Consider the following 19,471-nt stretch of genomic DNA (forward strand, 5'->3'; position numbering starts at 1 on the left):
AATTATGGGCACAACGTAATCTTTCTCACATTCAAAGAGGCTCCATCCTACGTATATCTCGTGCAACTATAACTACTATAACTAATATTGAGACAACCCGAGGAAACCCAGAAGAGTTCCAGGACCTTGAAATACTGTAGAAAAATTAGCACCTCTGTCAGCTGCTGGCCACACAGCAGTCTTTACCAACTGTGTCAACACCATAACAGTGTACGTACGTTTCTACACGAGTGTCTCATTTTCACAGATCAGTCTCGAATGAGGTGGCTGCTGGAAGTGCTTTTTTTCTTGAAAGGGAGCAAGAAACTCGAAGTCTCAAGATCCAAAGATCGGAGTTGCTGACAAATCGGATGCTGACAGAGAGTAAGTGTGATTGAAAATGACAGAATTTGGTAGAATCTCTATTGTTTTCAATATTTATTACCAAATAAAATAAATAATTGTAAGCAAAAAGAACACTTTCGAGATATAGGTATTAATAATATTGGGATAGTCGTCGGGTTCGCAATGCAACTCAGTTTTAATCATTGTGAGAACCTTCTCTTTTTAACAACCAAGATCTGGGCCAACTTTTCTTATGTAATCATCTTAGATGCCTTCTTCTCGATTAAACAGACTACACAAGCAACAGATGTAATAACTCATTATTCGCCAAATATTGCCTTTCTTCTATCACCAAAATACTACAGAATTAGCTCAGGCAGGCGCTCTTGCCTGCTCATTCGGGCCTTCGTTCAAGTATGGGTTCAATTCCCGCTAGGATTCCCCCCCCCCCTTAACCCAGATTTTCCTGACGTCCTCATATGAGGGCGCACCAATAATGTGTCTTGTATGTCATCTGGCGACATAGATAGGGACTATTTTAATGAGCCCAGTTTGTTTACGCAAGGTTTATGAACCTGTTGACAATTTTCAACTGTTTGAGGAGTGTTTTGAGTCATCATAGTAATAACAGTGGTGCTGCGTATTTTCCCTGGCTGAACTTACTGACGTGATAGAAGGATGCGTACTGTGTTCTTACAAATTGTTTAATCTTCTAATTGTGAGATAGATAATCTCCAGAGATGATGATTGATGTACTAGATAGTTTGTTGTTTAGTTTCGTCATAGTATGGTTCCGTAATTTTGAGATGAATTAGCACATCCTCATAAGAGGACGTAAGGAAAATACAACTTATTTTGTGTTTTAGAATAGCTCTGTCTCTAAATGAGCTGTTAGAGCTTCTTGAAGCGAATGATGATCCCGAAATTGATTCTTACGACATTCCTGCATTACGTGCAGCAAACTGTGACTAATGATTAGAGTTCAGGACTAGAAACTGCCAAAATCTTGATCGCCTTCCAGGTTCACAGCTATGAGAGGAGGCTATAATTAGTTTACCGGGACCTTCATCAGCTATCGATAATGCAAATTTACCTCGTCCTATTCAAGAAACAAGACGTATTTTGTCCCTCCTTACATCCTACCTCATATTAAGTCCTTACCTACAGTAGTAGACCTACAGATCTCAACTTCAATTTTCTCTTGCAATTACTTCCACTGTGGGTTCACCTTCGTTTCGGGTTCAAGTTCTGGGCTGGAGGTACCAGTGATGGTTATATCATATGTGCTGAACCATTCTAAGGGACAGGAACGTGTAATGACATGTATGAAGATGAAGGTTTGGGATAGCGTTGTGATGTATCGTATGCTGATCAACTTCCTATTCAGGACATGCCATATCAGCTTCTTATTGATGCTTTATTCACTAATTATATATATAATATAATAATAATTTATTTAATCTGACAGGATTAAGGCCATAAGGCCTTCTCTTCCGTCCTACCAGATAGCACATATAAATACAAAAAAGAAATACAAACACTGATGAAAATGATACAAATTAAGTTAAAGCCCTATAGAGGGTCAACAGAGTCAAAAGTACATTATAGTGCTCTCATCGAGCTAATACAACGAAAAGAAAGAAAACAGAGATAGCAATGATGATATTGATAACTGACAATAATAATAATACTTATAATAATAATAATAATAATAATAATAATAGCAATAATAATAATAATAATAATAATAATAATAATAAATACATTACATATTAATTTTCAATTTTACAACAGCATAGTTACAATATTTACTATATGTCATGGGTTAAGGTGAAGTTGCGCAACCTGACATGTGTTCAACAAACAATTCCACGAACTAGAATGTGATTTTTTAATTTAAATTTGAATTTTGATATTGTCCGACAGTCTCTGACGTGGTCAGGGAGAGAATTCCAGAGGCGTGGAATAGATATGCTGAAAGATGATGAGTAGAAGGATGTTCTGTGCAGAGGAATAGAGAGAAGGTACATGTTCCGGGTGCGAGGTAGTGAAAGGTAAACAAAACGAGATGCTAGGTAAGAGGGTGTGGAGGTGTGGATGATTTTAAATAGTAATAAGAGAGAGTTGAAGAATCTTCTTTCTTTAAGTGGACTCCAAGACAACAATTTTAGTGACGGTGTTACATGATCGAATTTTCTAATGTTACAAACGAAACGAACGCAGATATTGTGAACACGCTGTAGTCTATGGGCAAGATCAGTATTTAGATTCGTGAATAAAGAATCGCAATAATCGAAGTGGGGCATCACCAAAGTTTGGATCAGGTTCTTTTTAAGGCTGAGAGGTAAAACATTGGTTAAGTGTTTGAGGGAATGAATTATGGAAAAAGTTTTCTTACATATGTAGGTCACTTGACTTTGAAAATTTAAATTTGAATCTAAATATACCCCTAAATTTTTTACTGTCTTACTATATGTAATTGTAGTATTATTTATTTTTGTATTTGATACAGTGGCTAGATCTATTTTGTTTAATGCTCGTTGATGGCCCATTATTATAGCTTGTGATTTGTCTGGGTTTAGTCTGAGTCCAAATTTTTGCGCCCATTGAGCTACAGATGCTAGATCTTCATTAATTCTGGTCACAGAGTCATTGATTGTACAAGTTCGGGAATGAATGTAAAGTTGTAAGTCGTCAGCGTATAGGTGGTGTTTCGAATATTTTAAGATCTTTGTTACGTCGTTTATATAAAGCGTAAGAAGTAATGGCCCAAGAACCGAGCCCTGAGGGATTCCGGCCTTGACGGTACGCCAATTGGAAGAATGACCACCGGCTGATACACATTGTTGGCGTTCGCGAAGGTAGGAATCGAACCAAGCAACGGCACTGTTAGAAAGATTGTAGTTTTTTAGTTTGCATAAAAGGAGATCCGTGTCAACTGTGTCGAAAGCTTTGCTGAAGTCTAGTAATGTCAGTAGTGTTAATTCTCCTCTGTCGCTGGCTTCTCGAGTGTCTTCAATCACTTTTAAAAGGGCAGTAGTAGTATTATGTCCTGCACGGAAACCAGATTGGTAGTCGTCAAGTAAGCAATGCTCATTGAGGTAGTCAGTCAGTTGCTTATGTACTACGCGCTCCAGTGCTTTTGACAGAGCTGGTAAGATGCTAATTGGTCTGTAGTCGTTTGGGGATTCAGGAATTTTATTTTTCGGGATAGATCTAATGAGAGCTTGTTTCCAAAGTCTAGGATATGTAGAGGTTATGAGTGAGGCGTTAAAAATGTGGGTCAAGGTTGGTAGTATTACGTCAATAATTTTCTGGAGCAGTTTTATTCCAATCCGATCTGATCCTTCAGCTTTGGTCGAAATACGCTTTATTGCCTTCTTTACGTCATTATGTGAACGGATAAAGGACCTAATATTCTCCAGGCACAACAAAGGAATGGACGGCATCGATCGAGCTGATATAAATGTTAAATGTTTCTTTAGATGTGTCAGTTGGAGAAAAAAATGTTATCGTGGTAGTGTTGCGGTGGAGGAGTGAGGTGCTGTAGTTAACTATTCAGAATTCTTCAATGTTCTCTTGTCTCTTGAGTTGTGATTATCAGTAGTGCATAATGGACGTATGGAAACGAAAACGTGATCACCAACCATGTTCTTTTCATGTGTTACGGGAAAGCTGTTATTTTGTAGCAGCAGAACATTCTTAGTGTCTTATATGTCAGAAAATTATAAAAGACGAAAACATATTATAATGCATCATACGAAACCATACGTAAAGCTGTGTATGATGATTTTTTGGCGAAGATCGCAAGAGAAAAGTTGACGACTATATCTTTATCTATACCAGGCCTGCAGAACCAGTAAGTAGGGGAAATATGACGTCAGACTCACTTCACTTCTATTGGGGATGATCGACTTCCGCGTAGAGTTACTTACATTCTCTGCCCGTACAAAGGTCCATCAGTGGCGGCATGTAATTTTCAAAAAGGATTGTAATAAATTCATTATATTTACAATGCGTTATCTCGTTTCAAGGTTTACAATTATGCTAGATTTACTGTCGGTAGTTTCTTTGAGATTTCTTTGCACCTAACCTGTTTTAGATTTTCCAAAACTTCCCTTCTATCATCAACTACGGAAACATAAATTTATAGCATTTAAGTAATGAACCTTGAAAGTCACTATTAATTTCAATTCAAAATGAACACGAGTGATGTCCTTAATTTTACAGTATATAAATAAATAATCACTATACAGTTCGTAATAATGAACTTGCGCGAAAGTTTGTGCATTCCATAATTCTTAATATGAGCTTCGTTGAAAGTGGTTTAATATTGAAATGGGGAGTAGAAATAAATTGGATGGGACATAGTAAACAAGCAATTATTTCGTCTTCAACAACAAAATAATCATATTTCCATTTCCTTTGGAAGTAGTATTTCCTCAAGAGTTTAAATTTAGCCATGTTCCAATTATCTTTAAGCTGCAGTACGCGCATTGTATATTTATTTATTTATTTATTTATTTATTTATTTATTTACACATTTATTTATTTGGCTGGAGTGCGTTACAATGTTGAATGACAGCATTGACATCCGGTCATATCGCTATCACTCACTAATCAACGTACAATTTATTTATCGTCATATTACTAGTAAAACCAGTTAAGACCAGTAATGCAAGTTTTGTAAAAACGGGAATTAAAAACTTTATTAATGCACGAAAAATCATAATAAATTCTTGAAATAAAGTAATTGGTTTGTTGCCTGCATGCAACATTTCGGACTTATTTCATTTTAGTAGAATGCAGAGCACGGAAAGACAAGTCGGGGACTGTACTTAGGCCTAACTTATTTTACACAAAAAGTGGACTTAATTGGCTTTACTAGTAATAGGACGATATAGGCTATACATAGGTAGACCTTCTTACATTATATGCACACATACATTTTAAAATTTATTTTATATGTCTTTTAACTTATTTATTTTCCTCATTCATTTTTCTCTTGCTTTCTAATGGTATGTTCCTAAGGATTTTATTATCTGTTCATTTGTCCATACCTGTGTAGTAACGGTCAGCGCGTCTGACCGCGAAACTAGGTGGCCCGGGTTCGAATCCCGGTCGGGGCAAGTTACCTGGTTGAGGTTTTTTCCGGGGTTTTCCCTGGGTAACTTTCGGTGTTGGACCCCGGACTCATTTCACCAGCATTATCACCTTCATATCATTCAGACGCTAAATAACCTGATATGTTGATACAGCGTCGTAAAATAACCTAATAAAATAAAAAAAAATGTGTTCATTTGTAATTCTTGATAGCGTATTGTATACCTGCCGCCACGAGAATGAATATTGATGCAGCCGAGCGTAACTAGAAAGCCATGACCGCACTGGTAGAAAAGGTGGATGGGGTAAGAAGGGGTAGTAAGGCAGTCGCTCTGAGGAGCTACAGTTCTGCAAGTCTGCTCTATAGTCTATCCTGAGATTGGTTATAAAGGTATCGTCACATGTTGAGTGGTTTTAAACATTTAAAATATATATTTTATTTTTATTTATAAAATGCTACAACATTAAAAGCACACAATTCATTATATTTAGTAATTCTATATTATAATTTTGAAATATTGTAATAATTATTAGTTTCTGTGTAATATGTTTCTACAGTTCATAAAAGTCATTTAAATCAGAAATGCAATATAGTAGTTAGAAGTAGACAACAACACTAAATAATAATAATAATAATAATAATAATAATAATAATAAGAACAACAACAACAACAATAATAATAATAATAATAATAATAATAATAATAATAATGAAACAGGATCGCAGTATTAAACCTAAAATACATTAAAAATATTTTTCCACCTGGAGTGACAACGTTAATGAACTTAAATTAAAAACTGCATGGGTAGAAAACTTTATTCCTTTCAATATATAGGACTCTGACCAATATACTCTCAAAATAAATAGAAAGAAAATCAATCAATTCTAACTCCATATGAAGAAGCTCTTTCATCTGTGTACACATTTTTAGTCGCCTGTAAACTCTCAACTCTTGTTTTACTTCTTATCCCTTCTCACTCCTTTTCCGTACTGCGGTCGAGCGTTGTAAACAATTTGTTCCGCTCGCGAGTCGCGAGTCTGCTCAGTGAGTACAAATCGTGTACAACTGTACAGTCCTGGTCTATGGTTAGTATAACCAGCTCCCCTAACCTAGACGTCTGGTTCACTGGTACTGAACCCTCCTACAGCGATAAGGTGAAGTCCAAAAAATAGATGAAATGAGAAGAAACTAGTGAGAATACTACAAAAACAGATGCCAAGAATAATATACTCATTAGAGATGAGCAAAACTAACTGTCGCTCTCGCTCGCTGTGTTCGTTGCATTTGTCTTTCGAGTCTCGTCTCGTCATTCTCGCTGAGCTTCGAGTCTCGCTCGTCATTCTCGAAATAGCATTTGGTCAGCATGGAAAGATTTCGTAACTTTGAATAACATACATCATTGAAATAAATAACATTATAAATGTTTAAATGCGACAAAAAGACAAAACAGAACAGTATCTTAGTTATCAAAATGTTCTGATTCTATTATATGATATTACCTATGGTTATATATATAAAAAAAAACAATTCTCAAATAAATTTGCATTTCTAAGAAGCATAAAAATGACATTAATATCTTTTTACTTGAGATTGCACACTTAATATTTGACATATGAAAATAAAATTCCTAGTCTTGTAATGAGGGCCTGGTAATTAAATAAAAACTGGAGAACGGATTATTATACACTGAAAGGTAGAGATATTTCAAATAGGCTACTTGTTTATACATATATAACAGTTGCCAAAGCAGATAAAAGTTCAGTCAAGTATAAACAACTGTGGCGATTGAAGGCTGCTTCGGGACTTCCGGAGATTATCAATATCCAGTCTTGGAAGACTCGGTAGACTTTACGTCAAGGACGCGACGTAATAGAACATTGTCGTGCGGGTTTTCGGCTTTGCCAGCGCTGTTAGTCTCGGTTACTCGATCGTTGTTCATCTCTAATACTCATACAATCCAACCGGATTTCAAAGTTGAGGTAGACCTCTGATGAGATGGAGAGACCAACTTTAGTTTCTTGAAGGCGGAACAGGCCAACAGGTCTAAACCTTGAAGTGGGTGATGTTGATGATAAAGAAAAATTAATTAAACATCAACAGGCCTACGCTGATCATCTATGATATATTCACCAACGTTTTCTACCGAATTATGTAATATAATGTACGTCTATTGATATTTAATTACTTTTGTGCGAGATCGTGCGTATTTGCTTGTTTTCCGCACAGAACCAATACGCTGTAAGTGTGAAATACCACATTCAGTATTCCCAACGTAACACACATAACAATTTCCCTCTTCTTACCGCTTAAGCGCGACATTCATTTTACTGCTTTAGGCTTTTAACATATTATTTTTAGAGACGTTTAACATAGTAATAATTATAAATTGGAAACTTACCACTGCAATTTCACCTAAATTGCAACGTTAATTATTGTTTTTAAATATTTGCAAAAATTAAGTAAAGGCTACTACTCCACGAAACTTATTGCATTCCTGATACAAGTAACATTAAGGAAGCCATGAAAAAATCAACAAGATTCCAGATGCCGATGTTATTACTGCAATATGTTATATAAATAATATTATTAAAATATTAAAATGAAAAATAAATCATTACATAACCTTACCGTTTGTTTTAAGTTCGCATTTATAGACTAGGGGAAAAAAAAAGACAGACGTATATCACGGCCTGCTGGAGTATAGTAAACACAGAAAACATTTTATAGAACAATGTTGAAGAAAGATATTTTGGTTTTCCGAAGTTGCCGTCATTAAACAGAAACCAAGATGGAGATTTCATTGCAACTAATTAGAAATTCGTCTTTCATGTATGTAATAAACGATCTTCGCACAAAATAATGTACGATACACGAGCGGTATGTTTGTTTTCATGTTCTCGGAAATTAAAAAAGTTCAACTACGTTTCGCTTTTTCAATCTTTTCCTCGACCATGAAAACGTCAACATACCGCTCTGGTAACGTATATTACTATTTCCTTCCTCTTAAAAAATTATGCTCTGTACTGTCACATACAGTAGAAGATTTCATAAAATCGACAATGTAAACTCATAATTTACGAGAGCTACAGTCCTCGGACAATAATCTCCGCACCAAGATCGTCGTCAAAATGAAGGCCTTACGCTGTTAGGTCGACCCTGCTTGAACATTCACTGGAGCGTATTTCCTATTCAGACGAGGGAATATCTTAAGTACCGGTACACAGAAGTTCCATTGTTTTCAGGCGTGCCTCCTCTGCTGGCCTTAACGTCTCAGTTACCGTACGGAATGTAGTAGTGTGTATGTAATTTCATAACACGTACAGTGTTGCCAGATCTGAAAACCCAACACACTGCACTTTGCTTCCGAAACTACAGCATTTTTGCAAAAACTGTTCTACATTTAAAGAAATTTATAAGTACATCTATCTATATTACATATTTTATTTTATTAATTTTATTTTATTTTATTTTATTTTATTTTAAATCCACCACCAACAGAAGCAGGCTTCCAATTACAGGTGGCTTACACAGATGTATACACAAAATACATAATAATAGAGAAAAAACAACAAAAAACAACACAAACGAAAGAAATAAAATACATAATGGTAATAGATGCTAGAATATAATATTACAGTTAATATAGTGCCAAATGTCAATATAATGATGCAAAATTATTTAAAAACTTGAGTAAAAACATTATAATACATGAATTTAAATACTATTATAGTCACAATCATGCCATGGTATGAAAGAAAAATTTCACAACCTCGAGCGGGAATCGAACCTGCGACTTCCTGTTCTCCAGTTTGGCGCTCTACCACTGAGCAATCGAGTTCGTCTCGCGCTAAAGGCTTGGAATTATCCTTTCATACTGGCGACTCAGAGCACTGTCCAGACGCTATGGACAGTACTCTATAACAGAGTCGCCAGTATGAAAGGATAATTCCAAGCCTTTGACGTGATACAAACTCGATAGCTCAGTGGTAGAGCGCCTGACAGGAGAACAGGAAGTCGCAGGTTCGATTCCCGCTCGAAGTTGTGAAATTTTTCTTTCATAGCATGGCATGATTGTGACTATAATAGTATTTAAATTCATTAATATGTCACATCAACGGACGTGTATACGTCACCAAACATCACTTCTTCATAATTTAAATATCTAAGGAAATACAATGCTTTCTAATATTGTATGAAATTTTTCAATTGTTAAACTGAAATCTAATTGAGAATCACAGTTTAAAGACAGAGAGTTGTAAGTATTACACATAACAAACAATGGAGAGTTCTTGAAGAAAACAGTTCTAGGATAGGAATAATAAAAGGTTGCCTATGACGTATACTATATACTATGTATATTAAAAATATAAATACGCACACATAAATATACACATGCGCGCGAAGAAAATTGCTGTGGCTTGGAAAGACAGGACGCTATTCAGTAATCTTTATACGAAAAAGTCCAAGTCAGGATAGGAAAAGAGAAGTAAGAGGGAAGTGAAACAGGAAGATGAGTACGGCAATGGTGCCTTTATCATCTAGGCCTACCCTGTTCAACATTTCAACGTCTACTTGGAAGTTTTAGTGAAGAACTGTTTTCAGTACACGGGAGGGATAAAAAGTAGGAGGAAGAAGAATAAAATACATAAGATTTGCTGATGATATGGCATTGTTAGCAGAAGAGGAGATGATACCAAGGGATATGCTACTGGAGCTAAATGACAGCTGTGAGAAATATAGGATGAAGCTAAATGCAAACAAGACGAAGACCATGGTTATCGAACACACAACTAAATTTCAAAACACACACTCTCTTTGGCTCTACACTATACCACACGAACGCACCCTCACAGGAAACAGGACAAGAGGCGCCAAGACCAACAACGACCAGTTCTGAGGATGTCCCATAAATAGATCGAAACATGTTAACAAGGTACTTTAGAATTTAACACAAGAAAGTCTTATCATACATATTCCGAAGTGATACAGTGTTAAAAGTTGTGTAATCAAGATGTAGAAAAAATAAGGTAAACGGGCGAATTCTGAATGAGGCAGTGGAACAAGTGGACAGCCTCAAATACTTGGGTGTACTATACTGTAAGTAGTAGACCTAACATGAGCTGCTGCTAGGAAGTCAAAAGAAGGATAGCAATGGCCAAGGAAACTTTTAATAGAAAAAGGAGCATCTTCTGAGGACCTCTGGAGAAAGAACTAAGGAAGAGACTAGCGAAGTGCTTTGTGCGGACTGTGACATGCATGATCAGAAACGTGGACATTATGACAAATTAAGAGAAACGTCTAGAAGCGTTTGAAATGTGAATGTGGAGCTTGTGAAATGGACAGACAGAATAAGAAATGCTGTGTTGGAAAGCGTGGGTGAAGAAAAAATAAAGCTGAAACTGATCAGAAAGAGAAAAAGAAATTGTCTGGGTCACTAGCTAAAAAGAAAGTTGCTGAAAGATGGACTGGAAGGAAAGGTGAACGGGGAGAAAAGTTCAGGGCAGAAGATATCAGATGACAGACAACATTAAGATATATGGATCGTATGCGGTGACTAACAGGAAGGCGGAAAATAGAAAAGATTGGAGAATGCTGGGTTTGCAATGAAAGACCTGCTCTTGGGCAGAAATCTATGATTGAAACTAAGACTGACTGCATACACATACATAAATAAAAATTTGAAATATGCAAATTTTTCCCAATATTTTTGTTAAGAACTCAGAAACTGACTGACAGAAATAAAACTTCACCACACCATTATCTATCACACCGTGATTATGTGTACAAAAAATCAGGGACGTAGTTAAAAAAAAAAGTAGAAAATAGAAATTTCACCCATCACCTCCCTTAAGGGGAGAGGATGGTATTTTTGATGAAAAATGACTAAATTGTCAAAAAAAAAAAAAACATTCTTTAAAATACTCTGTGATATGTGTTGATCGCCATTTTTAAACTTCCTGCATTATAGATTTTTAAATCACTCGCCCACTTTTATTGTTGTTTCCGGTAAATTAAATTTTCAAAAAATTGTTTTTTCTTTAAAATACCCTTTGATATGTGTGAAATGCATTGCATAACATTTTGTGGGTATTTGTGCCCTTATCGGGTGTTGAGACGTAATTTTTTAACTTCCTGCGCTATGGATTTTTCAATCACACGCCCGCGTTTATCGGTTTCCAGTAACTTCATTTTTTTGCTACATTGCCAGACAAAATGAATATAATTTCTGAACTATTAAAGATACATGCATGAAATTTAGAACACACATTCTTTAGACTATTAGGAAACTTTTCTCTGTAACAGAATTTTGTTAATTGATTTCATTTTAAAAATACGTCTGTTTGTTTGCAAGAAAGGAAATCAGAAAATTGTTACTAAATTTTAATTGTTTATTTTACAAACGTAGGGTCTAATATCAAAATTCTGTTACAGATAGTTTGTAGAACATACTTTTGCGAATACATTGCAAAAACTGTTTGAATCTATCTTTAAAAACGGTTTAGATAAGTTATATCGGTTTTAGTACAATCCTGCATTGGGTACATTTTTTTTTTTTTTTTTTTTCAAATTTTGGCATCCAAATAATTTTTTTTTTCAAAATATTTTTATTTGGTTGAGTTGCCACAGCTATGAGCTCTCTACATACAAAAAATTAATAATTTACACCAAATAGGAAAAAAGTTTAAAAAAATACCATCCTCTCCCCTTAATGCACTACATATACACTAATCAGGTAACCACAATGAAAATTCTCATTGAAGCTAAATTATTGTATGATGAAAGAGTGATGGAACGGAGAAAAATTCTCTCCGGCGCCGGGATTTGAACCCGGGTTTTCAGCTCTACGTGCTGATGCTTTATCCACTAAGCCACGCCGGATACAACCCCGACGCTGGTTAGAATCGTCTCAGATTAAGCTCCATCTCTTGGGTTCCCTCTAGTGGCCGCCCTCTGCACTACGTCATAGATGTCTATGAACGCAGGACCGAAGTCCATACATGTGTTGAGGTGCACTCGAATGAGTGACTGGTTGGCCGGGATCCGACGGTATAGGCGCCGTCTTAAATCACAAAGTGATTTATTACGCATATCATATATATTTTGATGTACCGAAGTACATATGATATTTCCATGCAGATATTCTGCGTCATCATATGATGACGCAGAATATCTGCATGGAAATATCATATGTACTTCGGTACATCAAAATATATATAAATTATGTTTTGCATACAGTAGTGATACATTGTACCAATGGCTTAACTATTATAATATGAATATCGCAGTTAATGTACGTCTGGCAACACTGAACAAGTCTCTCACGATCATATAACAAAGAGATCAGTAGTAGGGTGTGGTTAATTCCCAGCCACATTTTCTTAAATTCTAAACAAGGTCGAAACTTTGTGAACTACTGTAATGGTTTAACTATTATGCAATATTTCAAAATCGCAAATTATGACCTCATCTAATATTCAGTAAAGACGGTAACACAAATAACAAACGTTGAATAGACAGTATGTTTTCTGGATGGCTACCTGACATTTTACTCTTCTGTTGTAAATATATCAATAGATTTATGTGCATGCTTAACAAAGATTCTGTGAATCATTGCCTCACTCTGATGGGCAACAGATGGGTATAGCTTTGAGTTCTTACCGGTTGTGTATTTCAAACGAAGCCGATGATAATTCTACAGCAACAATCAACATAAGTTATACGTAGAAGTTGTATGTTGCAAGACCTGTAGTTCTCGTTCATCGACGATCGACGAGTACTGTGCTTCGAAATGGTTTATTATTATTATTGATTATATACATTAAATAGAATAATAAAAGATTTTGGGATGGAAATTCCAGCACAAAAATCAAGAGTAATGGCATTTTTAGGACAAGACCCAGTCAGAAGTAAGATAATACACAATAACCAATGCCTCGAACAAGTGCAAAATTTCAATTACCTGGGTTGTGAAATATCTTATCAAAATGAAAAAGATGTGAACAAGAAAATTACCAAATTTACGCAAATTCTAGGAATAATAAACAATACATTAAAAGCTAAATTAGTACAAAAATCTACAAGAATAAAAATATATAATATACTAGCATTACCCTCCCTTTTATACGGAAGCGAGATTTGGACATTAAAGAAAAAAGACATGAACAGAATCAAAGCAACGGAAATGAAATTTTTCAGGAGGACAGCAGGATATACTCTTTTAGACCGAAAAAGGAATGAAGAAATTTTAGAACAATTAGAAGTAGAGTCAGTAGAAGAAAAAATCAATAGATACAAATTAAATTGGCTAGATAATGTAAGAAGAATGGAAAATTTAAGAATCCCAAAAATTATGATGCAGTATAAACCTAGAGGACATCGTCGACCAGGAAGACCTTTTAGAAGACTGCTAGATGGGGCCGAAACAGGTCTACAGAGGCCTAATTCGTGAAGGATGATGATTATGATGATTATTATTTTATTATTATTATTATTATTATTATTATTATTATTATTATTATTATTATTATTATTATATATTAATAGTACTGATTTCTCCATCTCTAATCTCTACTGTAGGCAACACTCTGTTATTATTCTTCAACATCGACGCCCAAATCCATTTGTATCTCAAATCAGTACGTACACTATAAAATAAAAGTAAAGAAATGTTAATTAAAGTACTTGGGCTTATGATTATATTTTGTAATTATTGCTTATTGTGAAATATTACAACTCTATATTAATAAATAAATGCTACACTTATTTACTTGTTTTTATTACAATACCACTGTTTAACTGGAAGGATTAAATCACGGAGAAAATCCATGACCCCATCGGGAATTGAACCCACTACTTTCCGGCTTGCAGCGTTACGCCTTAACCGCGCGCCCTCACCTTATTTATAATTTGTAGCATAGGAATAACAAGGAAATGTAATTGTGTTCGTATTCTCAATGAAGGATCTTGTCGAGTGTCGAAGTTTAAGATGGAGAAAAGGTCGGGCCAATAAAATTGTACCGGAATTTACTCGTAGACTATAATGCTGTTCAAAATAGTAGTTCGAATTTTTCTATTTGCGACTTCTCTTCGTATTTTCTATTTCCTTATTATTTCACTCAAGGGCGCCCGCAGGATTCAATCTCAGTGGTAGCAAGATGGTTAGAAAATGAGAGGAAATGGATAGACGAGGAGAGAGAACACTGAACATGAAAAATAGCCAGTTCTGAAATATAAATTACCTTGCGCACGCATTCATAGTTTGAAGCACTCGCTTTTGTTGAATTGTTTACTGAGGGTTTGAGAAAACATGCACCGAACTCATAAAGAAAAATTAAAAAAGAAAGCTCGTAAAAAATAAAAATCTGAGTAGCAATTGCTATTTTTCAATACCACTGGCTACTCCCTGCGGGCGCCCTTGATTTCACTTTACACCATTTGAAATTAACTTTATTTCCTTCTCATAATTTGAGACTCCATTAGTATTCGGAATCTGTCGTAACAATGTGTGTACCGTTTTATAACTTTACGGTTCCCCTTCTTTTCACTGGCAATGTTGCCAATTCTGCAGTTTTCCCGCTACATCTGGAGTTTTCCGTGTTAGTAAAATTTAACGAATTTGTATTGCAGATAGACAGATTTAGCGTTTTTTTTAAACAATTGTAGCGGTTGTACTGGCAAAATAATCTCACTTTACAATGGCAATATAACAATTTAACAACTTCTGCACTGTTCTTCAGTGATATTTTAAGAATCGGGTTGGCAACACTCACTGTTCACGGGCATGAACTGTGGCAACTATGCCTGTCAATCAACACATGATAAACTAAGCGGCGATTCTTTTGATATGAACTGTCATCCATCCGAGACTTTCCCGAACTGTAAGGAGAATATCAGGTAATATATAACGATGATATTATCTCATTCTGACGGACGACAAGAGAGTAGCTTTGAGCTCCTGCCGGTTGTGTATTTCTAAGCCCTGACATGAAGACGAAGTGCAGTGTACCTCATGAATAGAATGACGAAAGTGCCAGGTGTAAACAAAGTCTTGGATGGCTGAATAACCAGCTGCGGTCTACACAGGCAGATGTTCTCACCATGGCGCGCCAGCATGCTGCTATTCAAGAAAATCGATTTTCATGCGTGGATCCAGTGTTGAGCATTACATGAAATAACCAGGAGAGTGAAACGCAGTGTGTTGCAGATTCCAAATACGTTGTTGAAATAGTGTCACGTCAAAAAACAGTTAGTTGAAAGTATAACGATTGTGCTTACTTCATGCAACAGTGCTAGTAGCTATACGCGTAAGAATGAAGTGTGTTTTATAACATCGACTACATTTTCCAGTGATAATACGAAATGTTTGAACTGAAATCTAAAGATATTGCGCATGTTACAATAAATTGCCGTGTTCTAAGTGATGTGTTTATAACTTTAAATATTAAAACAAATTATAGGCCCTAATGGAGAAAAGACGTGTGATTTAAATTGGTGAATTTTACGACATTATTAGTGTATTACAGGTACGTATTGAAATGCCGGGCATGGTGTAAGATAGTATATTTAAACAATGTTTAACTTTAATATATTGTTCAATTTGTAAATCATTTTACTGTACAGTAGTGACAAAAAAAACCGGACCGACCCTTGTAGCTGATTTCAGAGCCTTATTCACTCAGAGCACGATAGACTGGCAACTAAGACTTTCGTGGTTCGAATCCTGCCTTGGGAGGAAACTTTTTTTTGTTCCTTATTCAAATTTATTCCCAATACTTTTCGATTGCTGGTAAAATTCATGTTCTGGGAATAATAATTTAATTAAGTAGTAAAATATCGCTGCAATCGAAAAGTATTGGGAATAAATTTGAATAAGGAAAAATAAAAAGTTTCCTTCCCAAGCAGGATTCGAACCACGAAAGTCTTAGTTACCAGTCTATTGTGCTCTGAGTGAACAAGGCTCTGAAATCAGCTACAAGGGTCGGTCCGGTTTTTTTGCCACTATTGTACACCAAAAAAAACTTAAAGTATTCGTACAACATGAACGAAATTTTTCCATTTCTCTCTAATACAATACAATCGTGAACGGTGATGCCAGAAACTGAATACATACCTACAGAAAAGTGATGCATTTCTCTATACGTAACTCTGTGACGCGACTATGTAGGCCTACGTCTGAAAAAGCACATTTATGTCTTCTTGAAATCACAGATGATAAAATTCTGGAGGCAATTAATAAATTCCAAGTTGGGGGGGATTTTCTGTTATTTATCCAAAGCATCTGACTCTATAAATCATAAAATACTGCTAGACAAATTAGATTATTATGGAATTAAAGGCGTTGCACACCAATGGTTTACTCAAATCTCGTAGATAGGAAACAGGAAGTCGAAAACAATACAATGAATAGCACTATGAAATCTGCCTCGACATGGGGAACTATTAATAATGGAATTCCACAAGGATCAATATTAAGTCCCCTACTTTTTCAGGTGTTCATAAATGATCTTACCCCCCCCCTTAATAAAATATGTACGTCGGCCTGGGTAGCGTAGTCGGTATAGGGCTGGCCTTCTGTGCTCGAGGTTGCGGGTTCGATCCCGGCCCAGGTTGATGGCATTTAAGTGTGCTTAAATGAGGCAGTGCGCATGATCAGTTGACGAGCGACCTGATTGACAAGAGGGGGACTAGTTGAAGTAATAAAATTAGTTTTGTTTCGTTGTATGTCTGATCATGCGCACTGCCTCCTTTCTGGAACTTCTAAAGTATCTGTGCGACAAAGCTTTTTCTAAGACTGTACAGTATTTTTACTTCAGACATTTCCGTTAGCGTTATTATTATTAGTCTATTATTATTATTATTATTATTATTATTATTATTCAAATTAACATTCCTAAAACAGCTAAAACTTTATTACAATGACGTTCACACAAAAGTAGCCTCTGTTCCAAGCACTCACAACAAAATCTTGCGAAATGTTCTGAATTTCCTGAGTAAACGATCGCTTCAGTTCATTCATTCATAGTGTTCTGCCCAAGGACAGGTCTTTCACTGCAAACTCACCATTCTCCAGTCCTTCCTATTTTCTGCTTTCCTCTTTGTCTCCTCATATGAGCCACATATCTAAATGTCGTCTATCATCTGATATCTTCTTCTGTCCCTAACTCTTCTCTCGTTCACAATTCCTTCCAGTGCATCCTTCAGTAGGAAGTTTGTTCTCAGTCAATGACCCAAACCAATTCCTTTTTCTCTTTCTAATCAGTTTCAGCATCACTCTTTCCAACACAACTTCATTTCTTATTTTGTATGTCCATTTCACACGCTCCATTCTTCTCCATATCCACATTTCAAATGCATATATTCGTTTCTCTTCATTTCGTCGTAATGTCCATGTTTCTGTCCCATACAATGCCACACTTCGCACAAGTTATTCAATGTTAAAAATTTCGAAATTAATATTGGCAACCCAATCGCAAAGAGACGACACACTTATCCTGTGATATTAAATTCAAATTACAGTATATATATATATATATATATATATATATATATATATATATATATATATATATACACATTTTTTTGTTATTTAAACTTTGATTTAATAAAGTTTAAAATTTAAGTGATTCCAAAAGAATTCTACCTTTGAATGATCTTACATACTTATTTAAATCTTACATAACGGAAATGAAATGTAAACTATATTAAAGGAAAAATCTGACAAAGTGGAATACCGCATAAAGCGAAATTGTAAATATACAAACAAGAAATTATTAAAATATAATACAAATTAAGTAATACAATTCGAAACACAGTATTTTTTATAATGCCTCGCGAATTTTAATTCTCGGGAAATTAACGAAGATCTGCATTAATTTATGATACAGAAGTAATCATACAAAATAAATAAATAAATTAATTAATGTTAGCGAGTTTAATATGTATAATATCTTAACATTCCTATTCAAAATCCCCGCTTTTCGTTTCGATTTGGAAGTGGCAAACGATAAAAGCTCGAGTTTGCGTCGTCTGCTATTTGGGTTGCTGGGCAAACATAAAATCCGTCTGCTAATATAAACAACATAGTGCATACTTGAAATCTGAGTATATGTTAATATTGCCCCAGATGACCTACAACATGATAAGGAGCAGCCATATGATAGAACATGTGAACGGAAACAACACCGCATTTCCTTCTGAGTTATTTTAACGTGGTTGTGCCAGTCCTGAAAGCTCGTCGAGTTGGGCGTGTTGCAGGTAAGCTATTTATATCACTTTGACTAGTTTTTGTGTTAGAATGTTTTATTTCTAAAGAACAACGATCATTACATTCGAAGCTGGTGTTAAAATAAAACTAATAGTATAGATAATTCTAATTAATCGTTAGAAATTTATTTTATAATCATCGTCAGTATTATCGACTTTTCAAGTCTAGACACGAATGATGAGAATGCTATACGTGACGGTTCAGTATGACAGTTACAGTGATACACAGTTCATATAAATTTGTTTTTAAATATGAATAATACTAATATGTGCGTGTGTCCTTGGAGCACATTCCAGTTATTCTGTCGGTAACATGATTTTCAAACGTAATGAGGAAAAGAATCGTTCTCGAATGTATGAGAAATTTGTTATAGAATATTACAAATAGTTTAATAAGCTTGTATCGAATTTTGTCTTCTAATAACAGGAGAATTCACTATCAGAAGAAAATCGTAAGTAATTAGTATATTTCTCTCATGAATAAATCATGAAAAATTTGTGTGAGAAGTTCAATTAATTAGTAAGGCTCTACAATACGATTATTTATTATATAAACTAATTACTAAAACTTTGTGTTACTATTATGACTATGTTAATTATTCACGATGCAAGAGAATTATTTCTAGCAATACACTAATACCTATCACAGGAATTCGGAAGTGGGCGTGGTGGACTAGTGCCCAAACTTCTCATCCCCACATACTACCTATATGGAAAGCGCAGTTAAAACTTGTTTCAGTACATTTCCAGCAAAATGTATTCATTAACTTAATTACTAT

The 19,471-nt window shown here is 35.2% G+C and overlaps 1 protein-coding gene across 11 annotated transcripts in view; it reads left to right on the forward strand.

The window, feature by feature from the left end:
* The first annotated feature begins 203 nt into the window (after positions 1-203).
* The window catches only part of LOC138708937 (uncharacterized), a 56,110-nt gene continuing 36,842 nt past the window's right edge, over positions 204-19,471 (forward strand). For 3 of the 11 annotated variants that reach the window (XR_011334791.1, XR_011334797.1, XM_069839316.1), the window contains exon 1: positions 18,441-18,683. The gene's annotated coding sequence lies outside the window, so the exon portion shown is untranslated. Of the gene's footprint in view, positions 364-15,890; positions 15,953-18,440; positions 18,684-19,016; positions 19,145-19,471 lie in introns of those variants that run through there. The other 8 variants (XR_011334794.1, XM_069839318.1, XR_011334793.1 and 5 more) reach the window with 7 other exon arrangements.

Source organism: Periplaneta americana, chromosome 11 (genome assembly GCF_040183065.1).
Source record: "Periplaneta americana isolate PAMFEO1 chromosome 11, P.americana_PAMFEO1_priV1, whole genome shotgun sequence".
NCBI classification, from domain to species: Eukaryota; Metazoa; Arthropoda; class Insecta; order Blattodea; family Blattidae; genus Periplaneta; species Periplaneta americana.